The sequence below is a fragment of the Dreissena polymorpha genome, chromosome 3 (assembly GCF_020536995.1).
Source record: "Dreissena polymorpha isolate Duluth1 chromosome 3, UMN_Dpol_1.0, whole genome shotgun sequence".
Taxonomy (NCBI): domain Eukaryota; kingdom Metazoa; phylum Mollusca; class Bivalvia; order Myida; family Dreissenidae; genus Dreissena; species Dreissena polymorpha.
In genome coordinates, this window is record NC_068357.1 from 54,860,882 (window position 1) to 54,879,126 (window position 18,245).

At 37.6% G+C, this 18,245-nt stretch overlaps 1 protein-coding gene across 5 annotated transcripts in view; it reads right to left on the reverse strand.

The window, feature by feature from the left end:
- Positions 1–2,137: 2,137 nt before the first annotated feature.
- The window catches only part of LOC127874202 (uncharacterized), a 35,064-nt gene continuing 18,956 nt past the window's right edge, over positions 2,138–18,245 (reverse strand). For 4 of the 5 annotated variants that reach the window (XM_052418425.1, XM_052418424.1, XM_052418423.1 and 1 more), the window contains 3 exons: positions 14,364–14,506; positions 11,507–11,665; positions 2,138–7,090 (listed from right to left, as the gene is read on the reverse strand). The gene's annotated coding sequence lies outside the window, so the exon portion shown is untranslated. The remainder of the gene's footprint in view (positions 7,091–11,506; positions 11,666–14,363; positions 14,507–18,245) is intronic. The other variant, XM_052418422.1, reaches the window with a different exon arrangement.

Consider the following 18,245-nt stretch of genomic DNA (forward strand, 5'->3'; position numbering starts at 1 on the left):
GCGTTACAAAGACGAAACGATGGAATAATTTGGATAGTTCTGTTGTTATCGTTGTTCTTGTAACATTACGAGGATTGTTTATAAAAAAATATCTCTGTGATTATATCAGTACGGATGGCCGAGTTATTTTAGCGCTAGACTTTTACTCCAAATATCAGTGCTTCGAGTCCAGGTGTGGAGTACTTTTTCTTTACTTTTCTGATTGTTTTATTACTGGCGCTCTTTCAGTGCATTGATAGCATTTATTGATTAAAAACATTTATTGGCAAACTTCGAAACATGCCAAAATCCGTGAACAAGTCCCATAGATTTAGACTAAAAAGCAAAATGCATCTTCTGTTGATATTAAATTGAATAAATTTGGAAGAGAATTGAAAGGCATTTCGATGCACAATTTTGTTTATTCTCTCACTGATTACTGCAACAGTATTCGCTTAATTTACACGAAAATCATAAACTGAAATAAGAGTTGCAGTAATTCTGGTAATTAATGTGATCGATGTGATAGTTTTTTGTGGTTTTGCTATTTAAATATTCACAATTAATTAGAAACCGCTCCGATGACAAGGGAGAAATAAATCGGACCCAATTGCTTGTAACTAATTAGTTGAATTGTCATTCAGAACCGTGTGGAGTTAGTTCCTAATAACATTACGAACACGTCTAATTAGGTATTCGCGGCAAGTGAAACGGGATGATTATCTAACAATATAATTGGCCAAGTTGAAATATTTCGAGCGCAGACTTTTTGTGTCTATTCTCATTTTGTTTAGAACTAAAGGTCAGATTATACAGTCGAAACACGATGGCTCGAACACGCTTGGCTCGAATTTTCGGCTGGCTCGATCTCTCATCAAAGCACCGATTTTTGTATTGCTATATATTCATATTAAATTTTGTCGGATGGCTCGAATTCGCGAGGCTCGAATTATCGGATGGCTCGAACTGTAACAGTCCCGGTCACAATTTTCACACATTCTTTGGTTCGGATGTTAATGTTAAACTGTTAATCGAGTAGGACAGCTAGATTAAAGGCCTGCAATTGATATAACAATGTTTGCAATACATGTCATCGAGTCAATTGTTAATTGATTTGAGTAAAAGATGACAATACGTAAAATAAAATATTGGTTCATCAAGTATTGGACTATTAAGTATAATTATATTTGTTTCTTATTAATTCAAAAGCAGAAAGTAGTACGAAGTACGGAGTTTAAGCAATATATTTACTCTTCAACTGGAGGTGAAAATATTCGTAAACAAAAGTTTAATAGACATCAGATGGTTCAAATTCCGGATGGCTCGAACTTTTGTTGCCGGTCCCGACGAGTTCGAGCCAGCGGGTTTCGACTGTAATAAGTTACGGTCAACACTACATTTATCTATTTTCCATCATGGTGGCGTGCTTAGGCTCGATAAGTCATTGCCGGATCGAGTACTTCTTAAATGTATCCCAGGTACTCTGTATACTTAAATGTATCCTGGGTACGGTGAACAAACTGAAACGTACCCGGAAATTCTAACGCTAAATTGGTCGTTGACGTCTTTTTTTTCTTCAAATTAATTATGTTCATGTTGATGTCAATATTCTGTAAATCGACCTCTATATTATCGAAACTCCTACTTAAAAACATGTTGAAGCAGGTTTTGTTCACAGAGTATTTTGTTTTGTATTTCGTAGCGCGTTTTACGACATCGTTTTTCTGGCGGGAATAAAACTCCGGCACAGTCAGAATTGGCCGGGTAAGTGTTAGTATATTTTCCGTGTCCGGGGTACATTTAAGTGTTCTAAAGAGTACCCCGGGGTACATTGAAATAGTACCCGAGTAGTTACAATGACCAATTACGCGAAGAAATCGAGATATCTAGGGTTTGATTCCCCACTCTGCATCTGGAAGCGACCACAAACGTTTTATATGAAGGTGCCAAAAACACAGACTACATACACGGAACGGACTTGAGTGCATAAATTAACTAAGCTGTAGGCTTTTGATACAATTGAGCTTTAAATACATGTTTATAATTCAAACTATTCACCGTATTACCTCAGGCATTTATATTAATAACATTTTGCTAATGTTCACTAAAATTAATTACTAATAAGTAGTTTTATAAATTAAACAACACGACAAAGAAAGCCTTCTCCATCATTTATTCACATATATCTTGTTTCATACATATTGGCTTATTGGAAACTTTTTCTCCTGGCTGCATTTATACGCATAACACGTCAAAAATTCACGATATGCCATTAAGATGGCAAAAGATTATTTGAAAAAGCTCTCTTATTGACTACTACAAGCACTTAATTTTAGCAATGCATCCAATAACAAAATTTTAAATACATTAAAAATGTCCATGGCATGCAAAATAGATCCCTAGTTTTATTTCACCTTAGAAGTCAAATACATAACCTCTATTACTCTTTAGGAACATTAAACATACATGCATATCAAAACATGAATCCACAAGTGATACTAGTTCAGATAATGTTTCACTTACAACTTTAAAACTCTGCAAAATATGAAAAATGTTTAACACAATGCTTTTCAATCATTAAACAAAGTCAAACTATACTTATGTTCTGTTTTATACAATCTAATTATAACCATGTAGAGCATATGGTTTAAAGTAAGTCAAGTACGTGTTCATCAGCCTGAAGGTCGTTAGGAGTTCATGACTAAAGAACTAGATAAACTATCGGTTGTATATGACCAAGACTATTACATATAGACAAGAATTGACCGATGAACATGATAAAAGACATCCAAGCATACGCAAATCATTAGAAGAAAAAATATAACTCTGAAGGTTGAGAAAAATGTTGTGATTGGAGAAGGTAGACAAAAGCTATGAATTCATCCAGAAGGCCTCATATTGAATGTGAATCTTTACTATAGGTAACCTGTATACAAAAGAACATAATGGTATGTTATATAACCATGAAGCTTATGGCACAAAAACGGTATTGAACCTTACAAAGCACTGTGATACGGAAATAAAGTAGAAGCTACAGAATTTGCAAGGAATAATAAACGTATCATGAAAAGAGAAGGCTAGATTTCAGACAACAGAGAAACAACAAATAATAAACCAAGCAAAACAACAACCAACAACAAAAAGTAAAATGCATACGAGTCCCTTCTCATGCATAGAAACATAGAAACTGTAATGAGTTGACATACAAAACATTGTAATAAAGCATTAACATGAGACAGGAAACCAACAGTGGTCGAAAACGGAAATTGATCCATTGATGTGAAACATCATTTGGCAATTTTCCAGTGGAGCATGCTCTGACGAATAAAGAAATGAGGGAAGTTAATTGTTTGGACTAAGATTTTGACATGTATCTATTGAAAATGAAGAGCTTATATACACAAACAATGTTTACATTATAAATTAGATGTTTCGGAAACCATGTGATGTGATGGATTTTCCTGCCTGTTCAAGCATCATCATACTAATACTGGGTCCACAGTAAGGAACAATAGAAATGAAACAAGACTATTGCCAAGCAATAAAAGTCCCCTACAGGTGAAACTCCACCATTTTCAGCAATATTTCTAGTCTATTTGTTGCCATAGCAACCAGAATTCTAGACTTGGGAACAAATGAAATGACGTGCATAATCTCCATATTGTCATCTGTCCAGGTTTTGAGTTTCATGAAAAAATATGAAGAACAAGATGCTTTTGTGAAACACAATGTCCCCCTAAATGAAGTTTGACCTTGAAGGATGACCTTGACCCTTCACCACTTCAAAATGTGCAGCTCCATGAGATACACATGCATTTCAAATATAAAATTGCTAGCTTCAATATTGCAGAAGTGACATTACATGAGCAATTTTGACCCATATATTTGACCTTTAAGGATGACCTTGACCTTGACCTTTCACCACTCAAAATGTACAGCTCCATGAGATACACATGCATGCCAAATATCAAGTTGCTATCTTTAATATTGCAAAAGTAGTCATAAAATAAGCGATTTGGGCCACATATATTTGACCTCTGACCTTGAAGGATGACCTTGACCTTTCACCACTCAAATTGTGCAGCTCCATGAGATACACATGCATGCCAAATATCAAGTTGCTATCTTCAATATTTCAAAAGTATTCATAAAATAAGCGATTTGGGCCACATATATTTGACCTCTGACCTTGAAGGATGACCTTGACTTTGACCTTTCACCACTCAAAATGTGCAGCTCCATGAGATACACATGCATGCCAAATATCAAGTTGCTATCTTCAATATTGCAAAAGTATTCCTAAAATAAGCGATTTTGGCCACATATATTTGACCTCTGACCTTGAAGGATGACCTTGACCTTGACCTTTCACCACTCAAAATGTGCAGCTCCATGAGATACACATGCATGCCAAATATCAAGTTGCTATATTCAATATAGCAAAAGTTATTGCAAAATGTTAAAGTTGGTGCAAACCAACCAACCAACAGACCAACCAACCAATAGACCAACTAACAGACAGGGCAAAAACAATATGTCCCCCGAAACTATAGTGGGGGACATAAAAAGTTATCGCAAGATCCAGAAAAGTGTGACAGACTGACTGACTGACACACAGATTGCAAACCCCAAGTCCCCTCCGGTTTTACCGGTAGGGGACTAATAAAACATAATTAATATGAGAATCTAGAATTATGAACAATAGGAACTTCTAACAGACACCGTAAGCACAGAATAATAACTATGTTGCTCCAAGATGTACGTTTACAAACAATTTTTTATAACTACATCCAGCAAACAACTAACAAATATACAGAAATACACTAAGATTAAGTCTTTAAAAGAATGATTCATTACCTTCATAAATTTCATATTGCAGACTCAGTCTTTCGATGACTGTCACCAAGACTGCACACGTTCTGAAACTCTGACTTAGGTGCCCAATGTGTTGAGCACAAGAATATACAGTTTCTCAAACTCTTTCTAAGTTTGATCAGAACTCAGCTTTAGACATCATATTTCCCAATATCAGAAAAGTTCTAATAAGAACTCTGTACAAGACTACCAATGCTTTATTATTTCTATATCTCTCTCAGTAAATGAGCAGTGTACTATACTGCCTTCAATATTTGACTTTAATTTCGAGGGTAAGCTTGCAATCGTAAACCGATATCTTAAACGGAAATTCGTGTATTTCAAGGTCAACCTCATAATTGCATGAAAAGATAAAGAATAAACCCAAGAACATCCAGAGTTTTGGGCAGGGTACATGTCCACTTAAAACGATTTATGTTTGGTGCCATCAAGTATACTTTAATAACAGGAAAACGATTAAGTGGAATGTACTCAACCAATTGTTAAGTTTTTTACCCTGACCTTTTTCATTTAATATTGAAAGACTTGGCTTAAGTGCACATGTTTTCAATGTAAATGTTCAGGAGTCAGTTTCAATGAGGATAACAGAAGATGACACTCTAACAATGCTAAAAATAGATTAAAGAATTTTCAGAAAAGTTCCAAAACCAAAAGTACACCAGCAAAAAAAGTGATTAGAGCATCGACTGTCAAATCATATCATATAACTACTGAGCAGAGCTCTGGAAAAAAGCGGGCTTAATCTACATGCAGTAAGCCCAGTTTTCCCCGAGCATATCACAGGTATATTTTATATTATAGGGCCAATACACAGGTGCATTTTAATCAATATGAAAAAATGAGAATGTGACAACTTTTAATTTGTGATTATTGTTAAAATGAGTGTATACCCTTTAAAAAAAAAAAATACATGATAAGTGACACTGAAAATAAACATAGCTTAAACATATGTATTAATTTTAAATGATACTATTTTGATACTTATTCTGCAAAAAGTAAAGTTTGAGGGCTCAATTTCACTAACAAGTTTGTTTTTAAACATAAAGAAACATGTGTTTATAAAAAGTTTTAGTCTTCTGAACATTCCAAGTTTGTCTTTGAACCTGATAACAACGTTAACAATCAAAACACAATGCAAATACATTATACAAAACATTTAGTTATAATATTAAGAAAGAATATTCAAGGTCTGTGTTAATCTATCCATTCGTTGATTTCATACATCGGAAATTTAAAATAAATCAATTCACTTGCTGAATATCAACAGTTTATTGAAGCATCCTGTTTTTAGGCTGACTGTTTAAGTTTATTTTACTGTAATCTGCAAATTTCAGACCATTTGAAACTGTCTAAGTCTTTGAATTGATTAATCATTGTCCTGACTGTATCACATACCATACTCAATACACTTTTTTTAAGTTCATAACGACATCCATTGTACACAATATGTTCAATATTGATAAAGCATTCCAAACCTGCACATATAATGACACTGACAGTGATAATTTTTCATGTGCGTTTTGCGTTATTTGCGCATTTAAATTACCAAAAGCGCATGCTACAAAAGCTCATTGTATCTCAAGAAAGATTCTTGCCAATACTTGACACAGCCCAAATTTTTCCGCATTTTATTGAAACGCAAAAGTTGATTTTTACTGTAACACCGGCTATATGTGTAAAACATCATAATACTGTCATTTGTATCTGCATTTCTACACTGGTTCTCTGCTTTGTGCCTCATGCAGTTCAACTTGTACCGGTATTCATAGACAATGTGATAACTTTACAAAACATGTTTGTGTATGTTTAGATAATGACATCACTTCACATACCATGTTTAATATTGTTAAACCAATTGAAACCTGCATTTATTTATTATTAATGTTCCCCATTTATTCATCATATACCAGTATTCATAGACAGTGAGATGACTTCAAAAAAACATGTTCAATATTGATTAAATGCTAAAAACCTGCACAATTAATAACACTCCCCATTAGTTTGTCCTGTATTCGTAGATAATGACCTTGCGACCTGCACCCCCAACTGCCAGAGTTCCCTGCCCATTGGTAGCTATGGCACTGGGCCTCTCGACAACTGTTCCCCACTCCTTAATGAACCTGCCATGTGCGTTGAGAAGGACGATCTTGTTTCGGTAAACTGTCGGTCACAAATATCTGATCGTGTTCCGTTATGCACACTGAGCTAGGCTCAAAATCCTCCTTAAAAAATTCTCCTGAAAGAGTCCCAAAAATAAACTTTTTATAATGTAAAATATTTTCAAACAAGAGATGTGTTCGTCAGAAATACAATGCCCCCTATTGCGCCGATTTGAAGTTTAAAAAAAATGACCTTTGACCTCGAAGGATGACCTTGACCTTCCACCACTCAAAATGTGCAGCTTCATGAGAACACCGCTTTGAAATTATTATTTTATTTTATTTTACCTTTGACCTTGAAGGATGACCTTGACCTTGAACTTCCACCACTCACAATGTGCAGCTTCATGAGTACGGCCGCTTTGAAAAAAAATTGTATTTTTTTGTACCTTTGACCTTGAAGGATGACCTTGACCTTGAACTTCCACTACACACAATGTGCATTTTCATGAGAACGCCGCTTTGAAATTATTATTTATTTATTTTACCTTTGACCTTGAAGAATGACCTTGACCTTGAACTTCCACCACTCAAAATGTGCAGCTTCATGAGATACACATGCATGCCAAATATCAAGTTGCTATCTTCAATATTGAACAAGAGATGTGTTTATCAGAAACACAATGCCCCCTATTGCGCCGCTTTGAAGCCATATATTTGACCTTTGACCTTGAAGGATGACCTTGACCTTTCACCACTCAAAATGTACAGCTCCATGAGATACACATGCATACGTTGTATCAAGTTGCTATCTTCAATATTGCAAAAGTTATCGCAAAACTTTAACCAAGGTTAAAGTTTTAGGTTAAAGTTTTGATGACAGACAGACAGAATAAAAGACAGACAGACAGACAGGCCAAAAACAATATACCCCGATCATTCGATCTGGGGATATAAAAAGTAATGGCCAATGTTCAAGTTTTCGGACGGACAGACGCCATATATTTGACCATGAAGGATGACCTTGACCTTGACTTTTCACCGCTCAAAATGTTCAGCTCCATGAGATACACATGCATGCAAAATATCAAATTGCTATCTTCAAAAGTGAAAAAGTTATGGCCAATGTTGAAGTTTTTGGACGGGCGGACAGATGCCATATATTAGACATTTGACCTTGAAGGATGACCTTGATCTTCACCTTTCACCACTCAAAATGTGCAGCTCCGTGAGATGCACATGCATGCCAATATCAAGTTGCTATCTTCAATATTGAACAAGTTATGGCCAAAGTTAAAGTTTTCAGACGGACAAACACCATATCTTTGACATTTGACCTTGAAGGATGACCTTGACCTTCACCTTTCACCACTCAAAATGTTCAGCTCCATGAGATACACATGCATGCTAAAAATCAAGTTGCTATCTTCAATAGTGAAAAATTTATGGCCAATTTTAAAGTTTTTGGACGGACGGACAGACGCCATATATTAGACATTTGACCTTGAAGGATGACCTTGACCTTTACCTTTCACCACTCAAAATGTGCAGCTCCGTTAGATGCACATGCATGCCAAATATCAAGTTTCTATCTTCAATAATGCAAAAGTTATGGCCAACGTTAAAGTGTTTTTTTCCGACGGACGGACAGACTGACATACACACATACTGACATACACACATACTGACATACACACATACTGACATACTGACTGACGGACTGTTCAACTGCTATATGCCACCCTACCGGGGGCATAAAAACTTCAAGGCCTTTGCTCACACATATTTCTGCATTTATTAAGTTAGCTATAATTATGATGCCTTAACATAAAAATTTCTTCTCATTTTTTTTCTCAATCCACGTATTGATCATTTATACAAAAACAAGTGAAACACTTAAAACAAGTCCATTATTTTTAATTTGTTACCCTTTATAATGTATCAAGTACAAATTATAATTACTCATAAAGGAGAACAAATACTGTAAACAAGCCATTATGGCCTTAGGATCAGTATATAAATGAGCAGCACTCTTCGAAAACAGGGCTTAATGCATGTACATAACATGTTATTGCAAATTAGACTGTGCAGTCTGCATAGGCTAGTCAGGTTCCATATTTTACACCAATAACGTATTTACATGTAGAAGTGACTGTTTTTCAAACAAAAAATTCCAAAAAGATGGACGGTGTCATGCCAGTGTGGACTTCAAAGTCTAATCAGGGACAACACATTATGCACATGCATTAACCCTTTGCATGCTGGGAAATTTGTCGTCTGCTAAAATGTTGTCTGCTGAATTTCTAAAATTAGCATTTTAATTGAATTTTTTTTAAAGAATACTATCAGAATAGCAAACAGTTTGGATCCTGATGAGACGCCACATTCTGTGGCGTCTCATCTGGATCCAAACTGTTTGCAAAGGCCTTCAAAATTGGGTTCCAGCGCTCTAAGGGTTAAGTCCCGTTTTTCAAGAGCAAGGCTCGAATAGATTGCTGTGAAATCATTCAAATGTAATAAATGAGTTATCATATACTGTAATAAAACGTGTACGAAACTTGTTATCAAAGGACATTTATCTGAATATAAATGAGCTATGAAACAAATACAAATCAGATAAAGTAATAGTTTTCTCTCTGTTCAGTTTCTCTCGGGAATTGCTTGATGTAATCAGGTGGCCAAAAGCCGTCAGAACTTTCTGTAATGCTCTCCGGTGAATGCTCATCATTCTAATATTGCTTATCAATTCAAGTGATACCAATTGTATTTCTAATTGGATGTACAGACTTATCTCGTTCAAGAATCACTTTATATTCTTAAGAAATAATCATTAAGACTGAAAGATACTCAGGGAACTTATCTCGTTCAAGAATCACTTTATATTCTTAAGAAATAATCATTAAGACTGAAAGATACTCAGGGAACTGGTGAAAATATGTTTGATCTTAGTATCAACAAGAGATGTATTTGTCAGAAACACAACGCCCCCTATTGCGCCGCTTTGAAGCCATATATTTGAACTTTGATCTTGAAGGATGACCTTAACCATTCACCACTCAAAATGTGCAGCTCCATGAGATACACATGCATGCCAAATATCAAGTTGCTTTCTTCAATATTGCAAAAGTTATTGCAAAACTTTAACCAAGGTTAAAGTTTGTGATTTGACATTTGACCTTAAAGGATGACATTGACCTTTCACCACTCAAAATATGCAGCTCCATGAGATACACATGCATGCCAAATATAAAGTTGCTATCTTCAATATTGCAAAAGTTATTGCGAAACTTTAACCAAGGTTAAAGTTTGGAGACAGAATGACAGACAGGTCAAAAACAATATATTCCCAATCATTCGATCTTTGGGCATAAAAAAGAAAATTTCAATTATTGTGACTTTAATTTCCCATGTTCATTCACTAATTGGATCATTTCTGATTTAATACAGTAGCATTGATTTCATTTAAGGAATTATAAATCAACTTTCACTTTGTCTGAAATCTTTAAAAATAAATTCAATGCATGCCTGAATTATGAACCTGTGTTTCAAAATAGAACAAGGGACAAAATTGTCACAAAACCAGGTTTTCATTGTGAAAAAAAAATCTGATAAAGGGAGAAAACTCAAACTGAACTTTTGAAATGAACAAACAAAATTAACCCCCTTTGTAAGTTTGTTTTTAAAAAAAATCAATTTTTAGTCGTGGCGACCTTGACATTGGAGATATTGACGTGATTCTTTCGTGCGACACACCGTCCCATGATGGTGAACAAATGTGCCAAATGATTTTAAAATCTCACAATGAATGACATAGTTATGGCCAGGACAAGCTCATTTATGGCCATTTTTTACCTTTGAACTCAAAGTGTGACCTTGACCTTGGAGATATCGACGTAATTATTTCGCGCAACACACCGTCCAATGATGGTGAACAAATGTGCTAAATGATTTTAAAATCTGACAATGAACGACATAGTTATGGCCCGGACAAGCTTGTTCCGCCCGCCCGCCAGCCAGCCAGCCAGCCCGCCCGCATTCGCCAATCTAATAATAACCAGTTTTTTCCTTCAGAAAACCTGGTTAAATATACCCCTCACTCCATGCCTTCTAATGTTATAGACATTTTGTGTTCAAATTGTCAACTGATATATTTTTTATTATACCACTTCTTACATCAAGAGGGAAGTACATGTATCAGCAATTATAAGAAGCCCTAAACTTAAAATGTATTACTTTGACTATACGCACAGTAAAAATAAAATCGCAATGAAGTAAAAATAGCAATTAAGCTATACAAATCCATACAAACATCATAATGTTTTAACAACATTTTAAAACATGGCTTTATGCAAGCAACAAAAAACAAAACAGCCTGTGAATTACTCACAGTCTGTTCAGGTTTTATGCTGTTTGCTGTTCATCAGTATCTTAGGGTCGAAAATTAAACCTTAAAAACTTGAATCCAGTAAGAAAGGCCTTAATTCAATTTGATTTTCTAAGTACTACAAAAAGGTCAAAATGCATATCTTAGTGGTAAATAGTTAAGAAATTACCAATGAATAATCCTGTTAGATCGTTGATGACCACTTTCCTGTTGAAGTTGTCAATCACAACCAGATGGTTCTTGTTTCTTGCTGCTATTGCTGTTATGTCGTTTATTACACGCCCGTCGCAACCCTTTGGTACCATGTACAGAACCAACTTGCCTGGGACTGAAAAAATATTGGGAATCCAGTAAGGAAAATATGGAAACAAGCCAGGAATCTGGTGCTGTATGAAGTGATTCCAATATAATTCAGGACTGCCCAGGGTGAAATTTCCTGCTTTTATGTTCTTATTTTGTTTTTTTCTGCGCTAAAGAGCTCCTTCTGATCCATCAATCTCTCTTAACGGCATAGAGGGATTATAAAAACAAGAGCACCACCTTGCGGGTGCTGACCGCTTATCTATTTTTCTTTTAAAGGTGAAGGGACCTATCTCAATACTTCAATCACAAAGGAGGGAGGGGATTGGGTGGAGAGGGGTGTATAATGTGGGTGTGTGGTCATTTATTACATTATCTTCAAAAAATGCAAAAAAATGCAAAAAAAATAATATTTTTTTTTTGGGGGGGGGGGGGGTATTCTTGGGTGGGATGGTTGGACAAATTAATTTAAAATATTTTTTTTTTTAACCATGTTTAAAAAAAAAAAATTGGGGGGGGGGGGGCAGTCAGGAAAAAATATATATATATATAATGGTCTGGGTGGAGTCTAAAGTTATGGCAACTTAAGCAAAATTCAATAATTTGACCTTGATAGTCAAGGTCATTCAAAAGTCAGAGTAAAATTCAACTTGCCAGGTACAGTAACCCTCATGTTAGCAGTTAAAATATTTGAAGTTTTAAAGCAATAGCCTTGATACTTTAGAAGTAAAGTGGATCTAAACACAAAATTTAACCATATATTCAAAGTTACTAAGTAAAACAAGAAACCGTCGGGACAGGTGATGCTCCCCAAAGTTTTTTTTGTCACAATATTGCACTTTATATTCAGATAAAAGGAAACGTCTTGAGGGGCATAACTTTGGACAAAATAATGCAATGGATGGTTTAGCAGCTTTCAAAGTTTCAAAGGGCCATAACTCTCTAAATAAATCATCTAACCAGAACCCACAAATAACATGCGCATCTCCTCAAGGTAGTTAAGCTTCCCATAAAGCTTCATTGTATTCCAGTCAGTAGTTGAGGAAAAATAGCCCGGACAAAAATTGCACTATATGTACAGTTTATAGAAAATTTCAAAGGGCCATAACTCTGTGAAAAATCATCCGACCAGAACCGGCTGATAATATGAAAATCTCCTTTTGGTAGTTAAGCTTTCCATAAAGTTCCATTGAATTCCCGTAAAAAGTTGCTGAGAAATAGCTCGGACAAGAATTGCACTAGATGTACAATGGAAAATTTCAAAGGGCCATAACTCTGTGAAAAATCATCTGACGAGAACCGGCTGATAATATGCACATCTCCTCTTGGTAGTGAAGCTTCCCATAATTCCGGGCATTAGTTGCTGAGAAATAGCCCGGACAAAAATTGCACCATATGTACAGTTAATGGAAAATTTTAAAGGGCCATAACTCTGTGAAAAATAATCAGACCAGAACCCGCTGATAATATTGCACATCTACTTTTGGTAGTGAAGCTTCCCATAAAGTTTCATTGAATTCCGGTCATTAGTTGCTGAGAAATAGCCCAGACAAGAATTGCACTATATGTACAGTTAATGGAAAATTTCAAAGGGCCATAACTCTGTAAAAAATCATCCGACCAGAACCCGCTGATAATATGCACATCTCATCTTGGTAGTGAAGTTTCCCATACAGTTTCATTGAATTCCGGTCATTAGTTGCCGAGAAATAACCTGGACAAAACTTGTGCACGGAAAAAAAAATTGGGGAGAGCATAAAAAGGGCCATAATTCCGTCAAAATGACAACCAGAGTTATGCAACTTGTCCTATACTGTCCCCTAATGATAGTTTGCGAGTGTTCCAAGTATGAAAGCAATATCTATGATACTTTAGGGGTAATGTGGACCAAAACACAAAACTTAATCAAATTTTCAATTTCTAAATATAACCCATAATTCTGTCAAAATGCCAGTCAGAGTTACATTACATTGCCTGCACAGTCCCCTTAAGATAATTAGTAAGTGTTGCAAGTATGAAAGCAATAGCTTTGCATACTTTAGGAATAAAGTGGACCTAAACACAAAACTTAACCAAATTTTCAATTTTCTAAGTAATAAGAAGGGCACATAATTCTGTCAAAATGCCAATCAGAGTTACATAACTTTGCCTGCACAGTCCCCTTATGATAGTTATTAAGTGTTGCAACTATGAAAGCAATAGCTTTGATACTTAAGGAATAAAAAGGACCTAAACACAAAACTTAACCAAATTTTCAATTTTCTAAGTATAAAAAGGGCACATAATTCTGATAAAATGCACGCCAGATATATCTAACTTTGCCTGCCCAGTCCTCTAATGATAGTTAGTAAGTGTACCAAGTTTGAATGCAATAGCGTTGATACTTTCTGAGAAAAGTGGACCTTAACACAAAACTTAACCGGACGCCGACGCTGACGCCAAGATGATGACAATAGCTCTTTTCTTTTTTTTTTCAAAAATAGATGATTTGATAACAAAAGGGTCATGGCAGCCCTGGCCGCTCACCTGACTTATATTAATATTTAACTAGAGTGTTATGTCCAACCTTAAAATAAACACAAATCTGCTATAACACATACAGAGAAACAACCCATAAGCCAAAACCTATTATAACTCGGACACATTTTGTTACTTGTATTGTCAATGCCGTAGTGAAAGTAATTCAGACTGATGGAATAAGCAATTAATATTATGAGACTACCCACCATCCACAGTGTATGCCTCTATGGATGACTTATTCACAGTTACCCACAAGGTAGGTCTGGTTACGGCAAGAGGTGAGGGGATGAGGGGCTGTCTGGCTCAGACTGGGGTTGGTAATCAGCTCTGCAGTCTTGGTGTTCCAGAACTGAAAATCACATGTGCGTAAAGTGTTCGTCCCAGATTAGCCTCTGCAGTCCGCACAGGCTAATCAGGGACGACACTTTCTGCTTCTCATTAATTGAGTCTCGTTCTGGAAAAACTGGGCTTCATAAACAGTGGCTGGATCACATGACTTTGTGGGCTTCATAAACAGTCGCTGGATCACATGACTTTGTGGGCTTCATAATCAGTGGCTGGATCACGTGACTTTGTGGGCTTCATAAACAGTGGCTGGATCACGTGACTTTGTGGGCTTCATAAAAAGTGGCTGGATCACGTGACTTTGTGGGCTTCATAAACAGGGGCTGGATCACATGACTTTGTGGTGTTCATAAACAGTGGCTGGATCAAGTGACTTTGTGGGCTTCATAAACAGGGGCTGGATCACTTGACTTTGTGGGCTTCATAAACAGGGGCTAGATCACGTGACTTTGTAGGGTTCATATGCAGGGGCTGGATCACGTGACTTTGTGGGCTTCATAAACAGGGGCTGGATCACGTGACTTTGTGGGCTTCATAAACAGGGGCTGGATCACGTGACTTTGTGGGTTTCAAAAACAGGGGCTGGATCACGTGACTTTGTGGGCTTCATAAACAGGGGCTGGATCACATGACTTTGTGGGCTTCATAAACAGGGGCTGGATCACGTGACTTTGTGGGGTTCATAAACAGGGGCTGGATCATGTGACTTTGTGGGCTTCATAAACAGGGTCTGGATCACATGACTTTGTGGGGTTCATAAACAGGGGCTTGATCATGTGACTTTGTGGTGTTCATAAACAGGGGCTGGATCACGTGACTTTGTGGTGTTCATAAACAGTGGCTGGATCACGTGACTTTGTAGGGTTCATAAACAGGGGCTTGATCATGTGACTTTGTGGTGTTCATAAACAGGGGCTTGATCATGTGACTTTGTGGGCTTCATAAACAGTGGCTGGATCACGTGACTTTGTAGGGTTCATATGCAGGGGCTGGATCATGTGACTTTGTGGGCTTCATAAACAGGGGCTGGATCACGTGACTTTGTAGGGTTCATATGCAGGGGCTGGATCACGTGACTTTGTGGGCTTCATAAACAGGGGCTGGTTCAAGTGACTTTGTGGGCTTCATAAACAGGGGCTGGATCACGTGACTTTGTGGGCTTCATAAACAGGGGCTGGATCACGTGACTTTGTAGGCTTCATAAACAGGGGCTGGATCATGTGACTTTGTGGGGTTCATAAACAGGGGCTGGATCATGTGACTTTGTGGGCTTCATAAACAGGGTCTGTATCACGTGACTTTGTGGGGTTCATAAACAGGGGCTTGATCATGTGACTTTGTGGGCTTCATAAATAGGGGCTGGATCATGTGACTTTGTGGTGTTCATAAACAGTGGCTGGATCACTTGACTCTGTGGGGTTCATAAACAGGGGCTGGATCACGTGACTTTGTGGTGTTCATAAACAGGGGCTGGATCACGTGACTCTGTGGGATTCATAAACAGGGGCTGGATCACGTGACCTTGTGGGGTTCATAAACAGGGTGCTGAATTACGTGACTTTGTGGGCTTCATAAACAGGGGCTGGATCACGTGACTTTGTGGTGTTCATAAACAGTGGCTGGATCACTTGACTCTGTGGGGTTCATAAACAGGGGCTGGATCAAGTGACTTTGTGGTGTTTATAAACAGGGGCTGGATCACGTGACTCTGTGGGGTTCATAAACAGGGGCTGGATCACGTGACATTGTGGGGTTCATAAACAGGGTGCTGGATTACGTGACTTTGTGGGCTTCATAAACAGGGGCTGGATCACTTGACTTTTTGGGCTTCATAAACAGGGGCTGGATCACGTGACTTTGTGGGCTTCATAAACAGGGGCTGGATCACGTGACTTTGTGGGGTTCATAAACAGGGGCTGGATCATGTGACTTTGTGGGGTTCATAAACAGGGGCTGGATCACGTGACTTTGTGGGGTTCATAAACAGTGGCTGGATCACGTGACTTTGTGGTGTTCATAAACAGGGGCTGGATTCATCGTGACTCTGTGGGGTTCATAAACAGGGGGCTGGATCACGTGACTTTGTGGGGTTCATAAACAGGGTGCTGGATTACGTGACTTTGTGGGCTTCATAAACAGGGGCTGGATCACGTGACTTTGTGGGGTTCATAAACAGGGGCTGGATCACATGACTTTGTGGTGTTCATAAACAGGGGCTGGATCACTGTGACTCTGTGGGGTTTATAAACAGGGGGGTGGATCACGTGACTTTGTGGGCTTCATAAACAGGGTGCTGGATTACGTGACTTTGTGGGCTTCATAAACAGGGGCTGGATCACGTGACTTTGTGGTGTTCATAAACAGTGGCTGGATCACGTGACTCTGTGGGGTTCATAAACAGGGGCTGGATCACGTGACTTTGTGGTGTTCATAAACAGGGGCTGGATAACGTGACTCTGTGGGGTTCATAAACAGGCCGCTGGATCATGTGACTTTGTGGGGTTCATAAACAGGGTGCTGGATTACGTGACTTTGTGGGCTTCATAAACAGGGGCTGGATCACGTGACTTTGTGGTGTTCATTAACAGTGGCTGGATCACGTTACTCTGTGAGGTTCATAAACAGGGGCTGGATCACGTGACTCTGTGGGGTTCATAAACAGGGGGCTGGATCACGTGAATTTGTGGGGTTCATAAACAGGGTGCTGGATTACGTGACTTTGTGGGCTTCATAAACAGGGGCTGGATCACGTGACTTTGTGGGGTTCATAAACAGGGGCTGGATCACGTGACTTTGTGGGCTTCATAAACAGGGGCTGGATCACGTGACTTTGTGGGGTTCATAAACAGGGGCTGGATCACGTGACTTTGTGGGGTTCATAAACAGGGGCTGGATCACGTGACTTTGTGGGGTTCATAAACAGGGGCTGGATCACGTGACTTTGTGGTGTTTATAAACAGGGTGCTGGATCACGTGACTTTGTGGGCTTCCTCCTTTCATCTTTAATGGATTTAAACAAGACGGTTAGTGGTGCTTTATTTCAAATAACTTATTAAAACAATTTTTCTAAGAATTTCAACTAGTGCATAAAAGACAGATTTTTATGCTCATGCTTATGGCAATGTGAAATACATCAGAATTACTTTATTTAATAAGCCTGTGTTCTTGTTCAAAATTTGATTTGTACTACACGGTTATGCATCATGGAACATGAAATTTTGTCACCAATTTCAGACGTATTCAAGGATTATTCTTATACCTTTAGACATCGTCACAAACTGAAAAAAAACACTGTCTTGTATGCACTATTTGCAGATTTTTGCAAATGTATCTCAATAACCTGTGAGATTTGAAAAAAAAAGTTCTTAACTCAGTGATTAAATTCTGTCCAGCCCTGTTTATTCTGCACCCTGTAAATGTGCATCAAGTGTCATCCCAGATTAGCCAATGCAGTCCGCACAGGCTAATCAGGAAGACACTTTGCGCCTTGAATGTTTTTTCATTTAAAGACAAATCCTTTCTAAAAAGAAATCCTTCCAGGTGGAAAGTTTTGTCCCTGATTAGCCTGTGCAAACTTCACAGGATAATCTGGGGTGACACTTTACCCATATGCATATAGCCCATTTTTCCAGAACAATCCTCAAATGAACACAAATCTGCGGTAACAGCTAAAGAGAAACAACCCATTAGCCAGCACCTATTATAACTAGACACATTGTATTATTATCCCTGCTAAAAAAAAA